This window comes from Eptatretus burgeri, chromosome 8 (genome assembly GCF_056783735.1).
Source record: "Eptatretus burgeri isolate ZD-2024b chromosome 8, Ebu_testis_v1, whole genome shotgun sequence".
NCBI classification, from domain to species: domain Eukaryota; kingdom Metazoa; phylum Chordata; class Myxini; order Myxiniformes; family Myxinidae; genus Eptatretus; species Eptatretus burgeri.
Window position 1 is genome coordinate 4716340 of NC_140968.1, and position 14160 is coordinate 4730499.

Genomic DNA, 14160 nt, shown 5'->3' on the forward strand with positions numbered 1-14160 from the left:
TTATTCCAAGGAAGTTGATTATATCTGGTCTGCTGATTTGATTGAACTCAATAATGATAAGGGGTACAAGTATGCTTTAACCGTTATTGATTTGAGGAGTAGATATGCGTGGGTTGTCCCTTTAAAAAACAAAACAGGTAATACTCTTATGTTAGCTTTTCAACAGATATTTAATAAAAGTAAGAGAAAACCTAAGAAATTGTGGACTGATGAGGGTAGAGAGTTTTATAACAAGACATTTATGAATTTTCTAAAAAATAACAGTATTACATAATACAGTACCTTTAATGAAGGGAAGGCAGTTGTTGTTGAACGTTTTAATCGTACCTTAAAAGAGAGACTATATAAAAAATTCACACAACTCGGTTCACAACAATGGTTATCTTTTATTCAGGATATTGTGGATAAGTATAATGACACGATTCACACGTCAACGAATATGAAGCCATCAGAAACATTTACAAAATTAAAATATGAAAAAGAGATTAATGTCAGAAAACCTAAGTTCAAAGTTGGTGATATCGTAAGAATATATAGGTGGAAATCTCATTTTGAAAAGGGTTTTACTGAACGATGGACGAAAGAACTTTTTAAAATTGTTGATGTAATAGATACAGTTCCTTGGACTTATAAAATATATGATTTGGAAGGGGAAGAGATTTTAGGTTCATTTTATTCACAGGAATTACAAAAGACAAAACTAAGCAGATAATACACCTTTGTGGACACTCGAGGGCCAAGTCCGAGGTGTATAACAGTATATAATGTGTGTCAAGGGGTGGACGTTCTTACATCTGTGAACCCTAAACACAGAATCCTCAACTGAATAGTCAAGGCTTAACTTTTGTTTGTTGATGTGTATGTGTGTCCCAACCCTCACATTCAAAATCTCAACCCCAACCCTCACATTCAAAATCTCAACCCCAACTCAATCCTCGCCCAACACAATGTCTTTTTCAAAATGAGATTTCCACCTATATATATATATATTTACGTTTTTTTTTTCTTCTTCCAATTCTGTCTTTTAAGGCTTTCAGGTTTGATGACGTAGAAAGGGGGAGTAAGCCTGCACTTTCTTCCCAGAACTTTCTTGATCTTGCTCCCATCAAGCACCATCCGACAAAGAACTACATCGATAGGTTTAGATCCTAAAGAGTGATAGCAACTCCAAAAGTCTCCAAAATATAAATAAATAAAATAATAATAATAATAAATAAATAAATAAAAGCCCCCAAAAAAGTTTCAAGTGTCCAACATAAACCCAACTTTCCAAGTCTTCAAGGTATAACCACATTCCCGTTGAGTTTCCAAGATATGTATCACATTGTGAGTTATCAATCCAGAACCCACATTTCAAGTATTCAAAGTAAAACCAACTTACAAAGTCTCTTAAGGATAACTCATTTACTGATTTTTTTCAAAATTTGTGAGTCTCCAAGGTAGGACCCATATTTAGAACCATCTTGGCAGAACCCTTTTCCTGAGTCTCCAAGGTAGTTATTTAAACCATCAAGGCAGAACTCATTTACTGATTTTTTCAAAATTTGTGAGTCTCCAAGGTAGGACCCATATTTAGAACCATCTTGGCAGAACCCTTTTCCTGAGTCTCCAAGGTAGTTATTTAAACCATCAAGGCAGAACTCATTTACTGATTTTTTCAAAATTTGTGAGTCTCCAAGGTAGGCCCCATATTTAGAACCATCTTGGCAGAACCCTTTTCCTGAGTCTCCAAGGTAGTTATTTAAACCATCAAGGCAGAACTCATTTACTGATTTTTTTCAAAATTTGTGAGTCTCCAAGGTAAAACTTGTATTCTGGCTCATCAAGGTATAACTTGTTCAGTGGGTATTGTCTTGATAACTCACAATGAGTACTATTGCTGTAAAACTCTTTTTCAGGATTTTGCTGGTCTCCAAGGTATAACTCTTTGGTTGGGTCATCAAGGACGAACTCGTTCTGTGGGTCTTGGTCGCTCATAAGGTCTTCAACCAAGCCAACAATTTCGCCCCAAGTTGTAGCAAAAGCAGTATTTTCATTTCGTATTTCAGACACAATTTCCTGTGAGAGAAAATAATAATGTATTAATTAAGTTATTTAATTATTAAATGAGTATGCTTCAATCAAAGTTTGAAAATAGGAAAATAAAAAATCTTACCTCAATAGATAAGAGGTTTGAATCCAGTTCATCAACTTGAAGGTTTAGTTCCATACAAGACAGAGAGTTCCAAGGAACACCAAAGTCATCCCACTCAAGGTCTTGGTCGCTCATAAGGTCTTCAACCAAGCCAACAATTTCCCCCAAGTTGTAGCAAAAGCAGTATTTTCATTTCGTATTTCAGACACAATTTCCTGTGAGAGAAAATAATAATGTATTAATTAAGTTATTTAATTATTAAATGAGTATGCTTCAATCAAAGTTTGAAAATAGGAAAATAAAAAATCTTACCTCAATAGATAAGAGGTTTGAATCCAGTTCATCAACTTGAAGGTTTAGTTCCATAGAAGACAGAGAGTTCGAGACAAGCACACAAAACACCATTGCCAGCAAAAACAAATGTTTAAAATGGAGCCTGGGTTTGAAGCTTTTATAGAGAAAGACTGGTGGGTGTGGTTTCCTTTGGAAATTCCCTGGGCAAGCCTAGGCAAGCCTTCATTGGGAAATTTTTCAAAACCATAACATCCTGTAATTTTCTAGTGATTTCTTTGTGAGTCAGAGATGAACTGGAAATGATGTAAGAGTGGGCGGGGCTTAGCAAAAGTAGGCGGAGCTTAGGAAAAGTGGGCGTGGCTTAGAAAAAATACCTTATGAAAAGTGGGCGGAGCTTAGCAAAAGTGGGCGGAGCTTAGGAAAAGTGGGCGTGGCTTAGAAAAAATACCTTATGAAAAGTGGGCGGAGCTTAGCAAAAGTGGGCGGGGCTTAGGAAAAGTGGGCGTGGCTTAGAAAAAATACCTTATGAAAAGTGGGCGGAGCTTAGCAAAAGTGGGCGGGGCTTAGGAAAAGTGGGCGTGGCTTAGAAAAAATACCTCATGAAAAGTGGGCGGAGCTTAGCAAAAGTGGGCGGGACTTAGCAAAAGTGGGCGGGGCTTAAAGAAAAGTGGGCGGGGCTTATTGAATACCTTGTGGAAAGTGGGCGGGGCTTAACAAAAGTGGGCGGGGCTTCAAGAAAAGTGGGCGGGGCTTAACAAAAAATAACCTGTGGCTCAGGAGGTGGTCAAACAAGAGCATTAAGAGAAGTTTATCATTTCGTAATGGCACAAATGGGGTATCTTAAAAAATATAAAGATTCAAATGTTTTGTTTGTCAATATTTTAGATGGGGATTATTGTGCAAAGAAAATTAAACTATTGAAGGAATTTGAGAATGAACAAATCTTTATAGGTTCAATGAGTGAGCTGTTCAACCCCCAGGTGTTCAATTCAATGAGGTTCAACCTCCAAGTTAAAAGGGGAGACAAATAAATATACCTTGGGATAAAAAGGGGGGTTTATTTTTAGGGAAAAAAAATATGAATCGCTGAAAATCCCCCATTCATTTACATGGGGAAAAGTGAGCCAGAATCAGTATTCTTACCCTACTATTATGTACTATACATAATTGTATGTACCATACAGTATTTTTATACGACTGGCAACGCTACGACGTCACTAAGCGATCGGAAATTTTCAGCTCCATTATAATCATATGGGACCACCGTCGTACATGCGGTCCGCCATCGACCGAAACGTTCTTTTGGCACTTATTCATCCAGTTCCTGCAACTTACCATAAAACTCCACTTTTTGTTTTTATCTCATCTGCTGCAGAAGTTGGAGCATATATCTGAATGATGGTGGTGTTCACTAGATGTCCTTTCATCCTCACTCATATTAATCTGTCATTGATTGCATTGGATTCCGGTGTTGACTCTGCCATCTTATGATTGCAAATCACCGCCACTCCAATTCTTTTATAGGTTTCGCTGTGTCATCGCCATATTGAAATTGCCCCAAACTAGTGTATCCATGTTCACTTATCCCCAAAATGTCAGTCATTGTCCTCTCCATCTTTATTTATTACACCGAACTTTCCCTGATTCGTTGACCTGGCATTCCGTGTTCCAATTTTGTGAACGTTTTGAGAAGCTCAGAATTCAACTTTCAGTTCTGGCGGTCTCAGCGACGAGATTTCCTTGCGGGTTTGATCCATTCCCATCACATAGACCAGTCCTACTCATCAAAACCCTTTCCTCTTCCCCAGTAGCCATTTAGTGCTTTCAAACATCGGGGGTCTCTTCATCCAGCATCACAGCTTTATCTTCTTCATTTCTGATCATGATTGTTTTCTTGGCATGTATGGAAGTTGTTTGCCATTGCTTTCTTCGTAGCAGTGCCGAAACTAGATGGGTGATCGTAGCCATTGTTCGCCACAAGAGACTCCTTGCAAGAGACTTCACAAGGCCATGCAACCAGTACTGGCAGTATGTGCCAGCTACCTGCATTGTCATTGACCACCTGCTCCCATGGCTTCACATATCCATGATCATGACATTGCCCAAGGGTAGCCCATGGAATCATGAATGCAAAGGTCAATTCCTAAGGACTGCTGCCTTTACCCTCATTAAACCCTCATCCGTTGGTTTCAAAACCTCAACGTCGAGGCAGCGGTGGATTTTTGATTCATTGTTTCCTTCTCCTCGATGAGCTGCCAAACCAAGGCCAATGAGCCTCACCTGCCGAAGGCACCAGTGTTTCGCCTATCACGTCTACACCTATTGGTGAGAACAACCCAGCCACAGCAAGGCCGGAGCGAGGCTAGACTGTCAGATTCTGTTTGAGACATTGAGCCATTGGAGTATCTTGTACACTTTGAGAGCTTATCCTCGATGTCACTCTGTGGCAAAACAGTCCATGGGGGGGGGGGGGGGGTCTCCAGCCTGATAGAAGCGGCTTAAGTATCTTGGCTCAATAGCTACATCTATTGGCTTAACAGTTCTGTTTATTCTGGGCCCTTTTCCTTTGTAGATTGTGGCAGTTTCCCAGTCTGTGTATGTGCAAATGGCATGCAACACCTTGTGGTGTCGTATTGTTGTGTTTTTTTTTTTCTCAATTTTTTTTTGTGGTATGAGTGCAATTCCCCAGAGACAATGCCCCTTCCTCCCGTCAGCATCATTGTAATCGCTTCAGCCATTATTGAGCTGGCCTGCTTGAAGAACGAAAGAAAGAAAAAGTGCAATTTGGCAGTTCAACAATCTTCCACTTTGGTACTTCAGCAATGTAGTCTGGTACCTTTATCAGTCTTGGTGGTTCTGCAAATGCTTGAGAATAAAAGGTATGGCTTTTAAAGACTTGAGATTTCACTCTATAGTGGGGTCCGGCGATATATCGATGTACCGGTTATATCGCTATAATTTTTCATATCAATGATACTCGTTAAACCAGTATAATTTTTCATTTTGATGATACTAGTTGTTCTGCGATAATTTTTCATTTCGATTATAATAGTTATACCAAGCCTGATGTTCGCTTAAGGCCCGGTCACACCTTGACGTTTTAGCCAACGTATGCCGATTTTTGAATTTTTTTTCTAAAACGCTGGCACACGTTGAATACGTTATGGGTAAGTTTTGATAACATTGAGAGCACGCTGGCATACGTCATAGTACGTTGCCATACGTCGTTGTACGTTGGCTTTAAACGTTGTACTTTTCGGTTGTCCTCAAATTTTTTCATGCTTGAAATTTCACGACGTATGCCGGCGTATGACTCACACGTTCCGCTACGCTGGCCACAAGTTGTAGGCACGGTCTGCGATCGTTGACAGACGTCAACACATGCTACTTGTAAGTTAATCATAAGTTGAGACACGCCGAGGTAATGTTTAGAGTACCCGAAACTTATTTCCTACCTATGATTAACGTGTTGTTGGCACGTTACGCGATCGTTGCCACACGTCGACAGACGTTACTTTTAAGTTTCTCATAGGCTGAAAGACGTCGGTATAATGGATCGTCCTTGCGTTAGAGTCCACGGCCACGACCAGGACACTTATTTGCAGCATTCTTCAAACTTTTCTTCGGCATGACGAGGATGTTCACACTTCGATGTCGAGCTTGGCTATGATTCCAATTGTCAATCGGCAGCCTCTATTTAAAATAGTCGAGTTTGAGCGTTTAACACGTTCAGAAGAAACGTTTCAAATTTCCAAACCCCAGCGTCAAAAAAAAAAATAAATAAAAAAAAAAAACAAAGGCGAGTGACAGCAATTTAAATCGTTCATTGTAAACAATGAAACTAGCGAAGTGGTGCCGTTTAAAAGTCGTTGAGTGTAAAAAAAATCCAATTGTTGAGCGTAAGCGTCGACTTTCAATAGTGGAGATGCAGCCATTTAAATCGTTGAGTGGCAGCCTATGAACCTACCCGTGGACACGCGGACGCAAGGACGATCCATCATAACCCACACCCTCCCCCTCACACCCACCTACTACTGCCAACATGAACAAACTACGACTAATACTGATACTGATACTGTTACTGCTGACATGGACATCGACTCAAAAAGGAACTCGAAAACACTGTTGGGTTCCCCTTTTATGAACACCATTTTTATATACCAATTCCCAAAACCGCTGGGAACACGTCTTTATATGGCAGTTGTAAGCTAGAAACACATTCATTTTTTTTTTTTTTTGTCGACCGGAAGACGTCATTGGAATACGTCTACATACGTCGATGTGTGTTGGGACTACATAAAGAATTGGTTCAAAGCACGTCAAACATAAGTTAGAAATAAGTTTCGCGTATAAAAGACATTACCGCGACGTGTTTCGACTTATGAGTAGCTTATAAGTAGCCTTTGTGGACGTGTGTAAGCGTCCACATATCGTGTGTAAAACTTATCCTCATCGCATGCGAACGTGTGTCATACGCCGAGTACGTCGTAAAATTTTGAAGATGTTCAAAATTTCTTGACGTACTCTACTTACTACGACTTATGATAGCGTATTTAGCGTTCTACTCGCGCATACCAAACTTACCCATACCGTATTCGACGTGCCCCAACGTTTTAGACACACTTTTTGTTACGTCGGCATACGCTGGCAAGATCGCCAAGGTATGTGACCGCGATTTTGACCCTTCCATTTCTACGGCAGTTATGATTCGAATCGTTGTGCGTCAGCCTTTTAATAGGCTACGCCACGACATCGTCGGCGATGCGTGCAACGCGCTATGCCTGAGTTAGACTATCGTTGGGCATCGGTTGTGTAGGCCGACAACAGGTTCAGCATTCGTTGGTATAAGTTATCTATAACACAACGAAACGTTCTGTGTAGTTACCAATGCGTTATACATAAGACCAAGTCGCTATGAATACGTCCGAATCTTTAAAAAAAAACATCAAAAGTTCAACGTAAGCCAGCGTTTTACATAAATTTTAACACGTTGCCATCGCTGGCTAAAACGTCAAGGTGTGACCAGGCCTTTAGCGGTTAGGGTGGCTGGCTTGGGATCCTAGGGGTCCTGAGTTTGAGCCCCGTTTTTCCACTGAATTAACACCAGGGAGTTGACTCAGCCTGTCATCCTTCTGAGGTCGGCAAAATAAGTACTAGTGTACTGGTCCCAGTGTATGCCCCGGTTAGAATAGGTGTACCATATCCCTGTGTGTCGTAAGAGGTGACCAGGGTTGGCGCCAGGAAGGGCATCCGGTCATAAAAAACATCCCCTCAAGAAGGGAACCATGATTGCGTGGGTCCCGCAAAAGCTAACCCCTGCTCAGCAGGGAAAAATGGCTGTTTTTACTAGTTGTATACTAGTTGTACCGGTGTAATTTTTCATATCGATTATTTTATACGAGTTGTTCCTGTATAATTTTTCATATCGATGATACGAGTTATACCTGTATAATTTTTCATATCGATGATACTAGTTATACCGGAGTAATTTTTAATATCGATGATACGAGTTATACCTGTATAATTTTTCGTATCGATGATGCGAGTTAAGCCTGTATAATTTTTCATATCGATTATACGAGTTATACCGGAATAATTTTTCATATCGATGATACGAGTTATACCTGTATAATTTTTCGTGTCGATGATACGAGTTATACCTGTATAATTTTTCGTATCGATGATACGAGTTATGCCTGTATAATTTTTCGTATCGATGATACGAGTTATACCGGTATAATTTTTCATATCGATGATACGAGTTATACCTGTATAATTTTTCATATCGATGATACGAGTTATACCTGTATAATTTTTCATATCGATTATACGAGTTATACCTGTATAATTTTTCATGTCGATGATTCAAATTATATGGGTATAATTTTTCATATCGATTATTATGCTCTTCAGTATCATCAATATGAAAAATTATACTGGCAAAACTAGTATCATCGATATGAAAACATTACACCAGTATAACAAGCATGATCGATATGAAAAAACCAGTATAACTAGTATAATCGATTTGAAAAATTATACAGGTATAACTCGTATCATCGATATGAAAAATTATACCGGTATAGTTATACGGGTATAATTTTTCATATCGATTATACTAGTTATACCGGTATAATTTTTCATATCGATTATACTAGTTATACCGGTGTAATTTTTCATATCAATTATACGAGTTATTCCTGTATAATTTTTCGTATCGATTATACGAGTTATACTTGTATAATTTTTAATATAGATTATACGAGTTATACCTGTATAATTTTTCATTTCGATTATACGAGTTATACCTGTATAATTTTTCATTTCGATGATACGAGTAATATGGGTATAATTTTTCATATCGATGATACGAGTTATACCTGTATAATTTTTCAAATCGATTATACGAGTTGTACCGATATAATTTTTCATAATCGATGATAGTAGTTCTCCCTGTATAATGTTTCATATCGATTATACTAGTTGCACCTGTATAATTTTTCATATCGATGATACGAGTTGTACCTGTGTAATTTTTCAGATCGATGATACGAGTTATACGGGTATAATTTTTCATATCGATTATGCTCTTTATACCAGTATAATTTTTCAGATCGATGATACTCGTTATACGGGTGTAATTTTTCATATCGATTATACAAGTTATACCAGTATAATTTTTCATATCGATTATACAAGTTATACCGGTATAATTTTTCATATCGATTATACTAGTTATACCGGTGTAATTTTTCATATCGATGATACGAGTTATACCTGTATAATTTTTCATATCGATTATACCAGTTATTCCTGTGCAATTTTTCATATCGATAATACGAGTTATACTGGTATAATTTTTCATATTGATACTAGTTATACGGGTATAATTTTTCATATCGATTATACGAGTTATACCGGTATAATTTTTCATATCGATGATACGAGTTATACCTGTATAATTTTTCAAATCGATGACACTAGTTATAGTGGTATTTTTCATATCGATTATGCTTGTTATACCGGTGTAATTTTTTTCATATTGATTATACTAGTTATACCGGTATAATTTTTCATATCGATGATACTAGTTATACGGGTATAATTTTTCAGATCGATGATACCAGTTGTACCGGTATTTTTTTTTTCATATCGATTATTCAAGTTATACCTGTATAATTTTTCAAACCGATGATACCAGTTATACGGGTATGATTTTTCATATCGATGATACCAGTTATACCGGTGTAATTTTTCGTATCGATGATACGAGTTATACCTGTATAATTTTTCGTATCGATGATACGAGTTATACCGGTATAATTTTTCATATCGATGATACGAGTTATACCTGCATAATTTTTCATATTGATGATACTAGTTATACAGGTATAATTTTACATATCGATGATACTAGTTATACAGGTATAATTTTACATATCGATGATACGAGTTATACCTGTATAATTTTACATATCGATGATACGAGTTATACGTGTATAATTTTTCAGATCGATGATACGAGTTATACCTGTATAATTTTTCATGTCGATTATGCTCTTTATACCAGTATAATTTTTCATATCGATGATACTAGTTATACAGGTATAATTTTACATATCGATGATACTAGTTATACAGGTATAATTTTACATATCGATTATACTAGTTGTACCTGTATAATTTTTCATATCGATGATACTAGTTATACCTGTATAATTTTTCGTATCGATGATACGAGTTATACCGGTTTAATTTTTCATATCAATGATACGAGTTATACGGGTATAATTTTTCATATCGATTATGCTCTTTATACCAGTATAATTTTTCATATCGATGATACTAATTATACGGGTATAATTTTTCATATCAATTATACTAGTTATACCGGTATAATTTTTCATATCGATTATACGAGTTATACCTGTATAATTTTTCATATCGATTATATGAGTTATACCGGTATTATTTTTCATATCGATTATACGATTTATACCAGTATAATTTTTCATATCGATGATACTAGTTATACCTGTATAATTTTTCATATCGATGATACTAGTTATACCTGTATAATTTTTCGTATCGATGATACGAGTTATACCGGTATAATTTTTCATATCAATGATACGAGTTATACGGGTATAATTTTTCATATCGATGATACTAATTATACGGGTATAATTTTTCATATCAATTATACTAGTTATACCGGTATAATTTTTCATATCGATTATACGAGTTATACCTGTATAATTTTTCATATCGATTATACGATTTATACCTGTATAATTTTTCATATCGATGATACGAGTTATACCTGTATAATTTTTCATATCGATTATGCTCTTTATACCAGTATAATTTTTCATATCGATGATACTAGTTATACGGGTATAATTTTTCATATCAATTATACTAGTTATACCGGAATAATTTTTCATATCGATACAAGTTATACGGGTATAATTTTTCATATGGATTATACGAGTTATACCGGTGTAATTTTTCATATCGATGATACGAGTTATTCCTGTATAATTTTTCAAATCAATGATACGAGTTATACTGGTATTTTTCAGATCGATGATACTAGTTATACCTGCATAATGTTTCATATCGATGAGACTAGTTATACCTGTATAATTTTTAATGTCGTTGATGCGAGTTGTGCGGGTATAATTTTTCATATCGATTATGCTCTTTATACCGGTATAATTTTTCATATCGATGATACTAGTTATACGGGTATAATTTTTCATATCGATTATACTAGTTGTACCTGTATAATTTTTCATATCGATTATACGAGTTATACCTGTATAATTTTTCAAATCGATTATACGAGTTATACCTGTATAATTTTTCATTTCGATTATACTAGTTATACCTGTATAATTTTTCATATCGATGATACTAGTTATACCTGCATAATGTTTCATATCGCTGATACGAGTTATGCGGGTATAATTTTTCATATCGATTATGCTCTTTATACCGGTATAATTTTTCATATCGATGATACTAGTTATACGGGTATAATTTTTCATATCGATGATACTAGTTATACGGGTATAATTTTTCATATCGATTATACTAGTTATACCTGTATAATTTTTCATATCGATTATACGAGTTATACCTGCATAATTTTTCATATCGATGATACGAGTTATACCTGCATAATTTTTCATATCGATGATATGAGTTGTACGGGTATAATTTTTCATATCAATTATAATAGTTATACCGGTGTAATTTTTCATATCGATTATACTAGTTATACCGGTATTATTTTTCAGATCGATGATATGAGTTATACCTGTATAATTTTTCATATCGATGATACGAGTTATACGGGTATAATTTTTCATATCGATTATGCTCTTTATACCAGTATAATTTTTCATATCGATGATACGAGTTATACGGGTATAATTTTTCATATCGATTATACTAGTTATACCGGTGTAATTTTTCATATCGATGATACTAGTTGTACGGGTATAATTTTTCATATTGATTATACAAGTTATACCGGTGTAATTTTTCATATCGATGATACGAGTTATACCTGTATAATTTTTCATATCGATTATACCAGTTATTCCTGTACAATTTTTCATATCGATAATACTAGTTATACCAGTATAATTTTTCATATTGATACTAGTTATACGGGTATAATTTTTCATATCGATTATACGAGTTATACCGGTATAATTTTTCATATCGATGATACGAGTTATACCTGCATATTTTTTCAAATCGATGATACGAGTAATACTGGTATTTTTCACATCGATTATGCTTGTTATACCGGTGTAATTTTTTCATATTGATGATACTAGTTATACCGGTATAATTTTTCATATCGATGATACCAGTTATACAGGTATGATTTTTTCATATCGATGATACCAGTTATACCGGTGTAATTTTTCAAATCGATTATACTAGTTATACTGGTATTTTTCATATCGAGTATGCTTGTTCTTCTGGTGTAATTTTTTCATATCGATGATACGAGTTATACCGGTATAATTTTTCATATTGATGATACTAGTTATACAGGTATAATTTTACATATCGATGATACGAGTTATACCTGTATAATTTTTCAGATCGATGATACGAGTTATATGGGTATAATTTTTCAGATCGATGATACGAGTTATACGGGTATAATTTTTCATATCAATGATACGAGTTGTACCTGTATAATTTTTCATATTGATGATACTAGTTATACGGGTATAATTTTTCATATCAATTATGCCAGTTATACCGGTATAATTTTTCATATCGATGATACTAGTTAGACCTGTATAATTTTTCATATCGATTATACGAGTTATACCGGTATTATTTTTCATATCGATGATACGAGTTATACCTGTATAATTTTTCATATCGATGATACTAGTTATACGGGTATAATTTTTCATATCAATTATACTCGTTATACCGGTATAATTTTTCATATCGATTATACTTGTTATACCTGTATAATTTTTCATATCGATTATACGAGTTATACCGGTATTATTTTTTCAGATCGATGATACGAGTTATACCTGTATAATTTTTCATATCGATTTTGCTCTTTATACCAGTATAATTTTTCATATCGATGATACTAGTTATTCGGGTATAATTTTTCAGATCGATTATACTAGTTATACCGGTATTATTTTTCATATCGATGATACGAGTTATACTTGTATAATGTTTCATATAGATTATACTAGTTAAACCTGTATAATTTTTCATATCGATTATGCTCTTTATACCAGTATAATTTTTCATATCGATGATACTAGTTATACGGGGATAATTTTTCATATCGATTATACTAGTTATACCGGTGTAATTTTTCATATCGATGATACTAGTTGTACGGGTGTAATTTTTCATATCGATTATACTAGTTATACCTGTATAATTTTTCATATCGATGATACGAGTTATACCTGTATAATTTTTCATATCGATGAGACGAGTTATACCTGTATAATTTTTCATATCGATGATACGAGTTTTACCTGTATAATTTTTTCATATCGATGATACTCGTTATACTTGTATAATTTTTCATGTCGATGATATGAGTTATACCTGTGTAATTTTTCATGTCTGATACGAGTTGTACGGGTATAATTTTTCATATCAATTATACTAGTTGTACCTGTATAATTTTTCATATCGATTATACGAGTTATACCTGTATAATTTTTCAAATCGATTATACGAGTTATACCTGTATAATTTTTCATTTCGATTATACTAGTTATACCTGTATAATTTTTCATATCGATGATACTAGTTATACCTGCATAATGTTTCATATCGCTGATACTAGTTATACCTGTATAATTTTTATATCGATGATACTCATTATACCGGTATGTTGTTTTTTTTGTTTGTTTTTTTTTTTTCATATCGATGATACTAGTTATACCGGTATGTTTTGTTTTGTTTTTTTTTCATTTCGATGATACTAGTTATACCGATATATATATATATATATTTTTTTTTTCACATTGATATACCAGTATTGGAATTTTGAAAATACTTGTATACCGAAAAAAAAATCGGTTCATCAACAAATTGAAGAAAGGTGTTTATGATCTTTAAATACTGTACGTTCTTTTAATCGCTTTGATGCACTCGGCTTCACAAGGAACAGTGGAACGTATGATGTGAAGCCGCACCTGGAAGGTTTTAAC

At 34.8% G+C, this 14160-nt stretch overlaps 1 protein-coding gene and 1 long non-coding RNA gene across 4 annotated transcripts in view; one reads left to right on the forward strand and one right to left on the reverse strand.

The window, feature by feature from the left end:
- Positions 1–14160, forward strand: part of TTF2 (transcription termination factor 2) — an 87137-nt gene that overhangs the window by 41615 nt on the left and 31362 nt on the right. The gene's annotated exons all lie outside the window — the stretch shown is intronic.
- Positions 367–2254, reverse strand: LOC147020971 (uncharacterized). Its single transcript, XR_015060683.1, has 2 exons — positions 2156–2254; positions 367–2058 (listed from the first exon to the last, which is right to left on the reverse strand). It is a non-coding gene; the product is annotated as an uncharacterized LOC147020971 (long non-coding RNA).